This window comes from Nicotiana tabacum, chromosome 2 (genome assembly GCF_000715075.1).
Source record: "Nicotiana tabacum cultivar K326 chromosome 2, ASM71507v2, whole genome shotgun sequence".
NCBI lineage: Eukaryota > Viridiplantae > Streptophyta > Magnoliopsida > Solanales > Solanaceae > Nicotiana > Nicotiana tabacum.
In genome coordinates, this window is record NC_134081.1 from 87760867 (window position 1) to 87764947 (window position 4081).

The 4081-nt window shown below is 31.0% G+C and overlaps 1 long non-coding RNA gene across 1 annotated transcript; it reads left to right on the forward strand.

Annotated features, from left to right (window-relative positions):
* The first annotated feature begins 1629 nt into the window (after positions 1 to 1629).
* On the forward strand, positions 1630 to 3583 carry LOC107813731 (uncharacterized). The gene is made up of 2 exons (XR_001654416.2): positions 1630 to 1907; positions 3180 to 3583. It is a non-coding gene; the product is annotated as an uncharacterized LOC107813731 (long non-coding RNA).
* The last annotated feature ends 498 nt before the right edge of the window (positions 3584 to 4081 follow it).

The following is a 4081-nucleotide window of genomic DNA, read 5'->3' on the forward strand; positions in this document are numbered from 1 at the left end:
GTGTATACATCCATTTCCTGGGAAATATACTAAAAATTAAAAATTAAAAGAAGAAAAAAAGATGCAACGAGAGCAAAAGTTGATCACGCAGTAAGAGGAGTTGGAATCGCAGTTAACTCTACATGTCGAAGTTGTAAACGTTGTATGTTTCCTTTAAGGTAAATATGTCTTTTTCGCGAATAAATTCACTGAAATAATAAATCAGAATCATGGAATTAATCAAGAATACCGTAAAAATGAACTAAGATACGTATGGAAAAATGAACCGTATAGCCGCTGTAAAAATAATAGTCGAAAAAATATATAAAATTTATATATTTTTTATATATATATATACATTATGTATATTATATACAAAATTATATAAATCTTATATATTTTTTCGACTACCAAATATAAATAGTTTCTGGCCTACCAACGCTAGCATTTCAAGCGGAGTCCGAGGAACCAAGTCACGATTTTTCAGCGAGTAATTACTACAAGTAAGAAGTAGAGAAGGAATCTAGTTCTCCATGATATTTCAAAACTCAAAGTCATAACTTACTAGAACTTTCAAGTTTCATCGGGCTTAAATCTTGAATAAGTTTACACATTATGAGTCCACTTGTACATAAATTGACTATCTTAATACACTAGAAACTTAATCCACTAAATATATTTAGTTTCTCATCGTTTTATAATATATTGTATTATATTGTATTAATTTATAAATACAATGTTTGGATAAATTGTATTATTTGTAGTTGTTAAATAATATTTTGGTGTTTGGTTTAACTGTATCGTACTGTACTGTAACTGATAAGTTTATTAAAATATCCTCAATTATTTAAATATTAGATTTTTCAATAATTACGCATAAAAATTATTTAAGAAAACCTTATTCTACTAATTTACACCAAATATGTCTTAAAAATAGATTAAGCAATTAAATTCATGCAAATTCTAACAAAATCAGCAAATTTAGGTTGGAGTTGGAAGCGGCAGAATTTCTGAAAAAAAGGGACGAAGACAAAGTAGGTTATAGGTGAGAGATTTGGAGTTAAATTTTTTTTTAGAAAAAGAATGTAAACGGTAAAATAGAATTATGGAGTAATAAGTTAGGGCATAATAGGAAAGAAAAATAGGAAATAATCTCACCCTACCAAATGGGTTGTTTCAAAAAATGGGACTTTTCATTGTTCCAGAACAATGAATTTAACAATACAATACAACCAATTTTAATGAAATAATCAAAACAAACATTGTTTTAAGATAACAATACAATACGATACAATGAGTAACAACCATCCAAACAAGATGTTAGTTCAACACGTATAAGGTTTATCCATGGTAACGTGTCACAGTCTCTCTTCGACATCTAAGCTTATTAAACTTGAGGACAGGTATGGGTGGGCATAAAATTCGAAAAATCGAATTTCGAATCAGACCGAACTAATTCGGTATTTTGGTTTCGATTTTTTCGGTATTTCGGTCTAATTCAGTATTTCAGCATTATGGTGTGGTTCTCGGTATTAGGATCTTGAAATTTCGATATATCGAAATACCGAATTTTTAAAATTTTTTTAAGTTGGACCTATAATTAGCTATACTGCTCAACGCAACACTTTTTAAAGACTTTCTAATCTAATGCCTAGCCCACTGCCCACTCCAGCGCCCCAGCCCAAGCCCACTCTCTAGTCTTTGTCTTTCATTCAATTAGAGATTAGGCATTACTCATTAGGGAATTAGCATTTAGAAAGTTAGAACTCAGAAAGTCAATTAGGGCAAACGGCGTCAGCATCTCAACGATAGTTTTATCTTCAGGCTTTCAATTAGGGCGATAGTTTCAGAAATTCAGAAACGGACAAACGAAGACCGGCTGCTGTGACTTCAAAGAGATCGGTTACTGTGACTTCAAAGAATCAAAGGTATGTTTCTAGTTTTTTCCATAATTTACTAGAAAGCTTTCTCCTTTTTAAGGTTTTATTAGATTATTGGGTATGTGTATTACTGTCTTTACAAAAAAAAGATTTATACTTTTTAATCCTTTTTTTTTTGTAGTTTTTTGTTTTATGAAGAACATGTATATTCTTTTGTGCTGCAACTGTTAAAGATTGGATTTTTCTTCAGCTCTCTACCAGTTTTTCTTTGATTACCTTGAAAAAAAATTGGGTAAATGCAAAAATATCATCAATTGCATTCAGAAGATATCAACGATCTGTTTTTATTTCTAATAAAGTAATTGTTTGTGAAAAGTGAAAAGCAGCTGATGAGAATATTGATTCAGTGCAGAAACTTAATTCGAAGATACTAAGAAGAGATTTCATATAGTTCAATTTTATTTTTTATATTAAATTTCATAAATACAATTGTTACTGTATTATGTCTTATAGTACAAAATTACAGAGAAAAACAGAAAAGCATTTATATTTGTGCAAAATAAAGCTAATAGGGAATCCTTTCTATAAAATGAACTGCATCTAGAGAATAAATTGCCAACAATTAATATGATTTTCTATTAGTCCTCCTTTTGGGGTGTGGATTATGGTGTTTGATAGTTTTCATCTTCCCCCTGTTTTGGCTTGATGCAGCTTATTCTGTTTAATTGTGTAGACCTGCTTATTTTGCTGCTTATCTGTAATTGCATAACATTTTGGCTTGTTGCTGCCTCTGTTATTCTGTTAATTATGTAGAACCGATGCCTCTGTTAAATGATCCAAATCCATTGATCCATCCAAAATTCCAAATATAGTGATCTTTCTATGGTTGACCCAATACAAATAAATTCTTAAATTCATTGACTCCTAAATGTATGCAAGCTCTTATTTGTGTTCAAGATTGGCTTAGAGAAGAGAAGAATCCTATTAGTGTTGAAGAAGACTTGAAGTATTTTGAGGAACTCGAGTTTGGTAAACTTTAATATTTTGTGTGTATTTTAGTTCAAAATAATATATCATACTTATTTATTTATATGACATATTTGGTCGAATTATCTTTAGATATGGAAAATAATGGAAGCACTACTAGCATTGTTTGAAGTTTGAAGTTTGAAGTTTGAACTTTGATGTATAGTTGCAACTTGCAACATGAGTGATAAGTTTAGTGCTCTATTTGTTTGGTGATATACTTTTGTAGTTTTGTTTTATTATCATCAAAAAATAATATTACAACTTATGATTTATATTTTTTTTATGTTCAAGTGCAATCATGCCCCGTGTTCCTAAAGTGCGCTCTCATATTTGGGAACACTTTGAGGTGAAAGAAGATAACAGAGAAGTTCGCAAAGTAGAGTGCAAGCATTGTGGTCGAGTCTATAATGTTCATCCAAAAAGGGATGGCACATGTTGTTTAAGGAAACATATTAGGCATTGTCTTGAGCGTCTTCCTGAAATCCGTATTTAAGAATTAAGACAAAATTGATTCGAAACTATTAGTGTGAACTTGAATTGAGGGATGCCCTCTCTGTTTTTGTTGTTTTTGTTGCACTGTGTGTTTAATTTTGCTGCTTGTTAGAGTTTGCTGCTACTGTTAATTATGCTACTGGCCTACTGCTACTGTTAATTCTGCTACTGTTAATGCTGACTGTTAAGTGTTAATTCTGCTACTGTTATTCTGTTAATGCTGCTACTGCTGCATATATTTTCTGCCATTTTCAGAGAAAAAAATTGCAGCCTGTTAAGAGTACAAACTTTTAAAATTTGCAGCTTGTTTTGCAATTGATTTGCAGCCTGTCCCTGTTGTCGCATGTTTGTTGAATAGTGGATTAAGGCATTAAGCAACAAGAATGTGAGTTGGTTTCAAATGCCAGCATTAGAAAATAGAAAATGCATCATGTCTATAAGTCTATTTACTTCTTTCCGAAGAAATGGCTGTTCAATTTCATTGTATTTCTTCATTTCTTGGCTGAACAGTTAGACAGGGCATTGAAACATAAGAGAATTGTCACTCGTTAGTGTTGCTTATTTAGCAAATATTAAATCGAAATCGTACCGAACCAAAATAAGAAATATCGAATTGTACCGAAATATTTTGATACAGTATTTGATATACACAATTGATAAATCGAATATCGAAATATCGAAATACCGAACCAAAATACCGA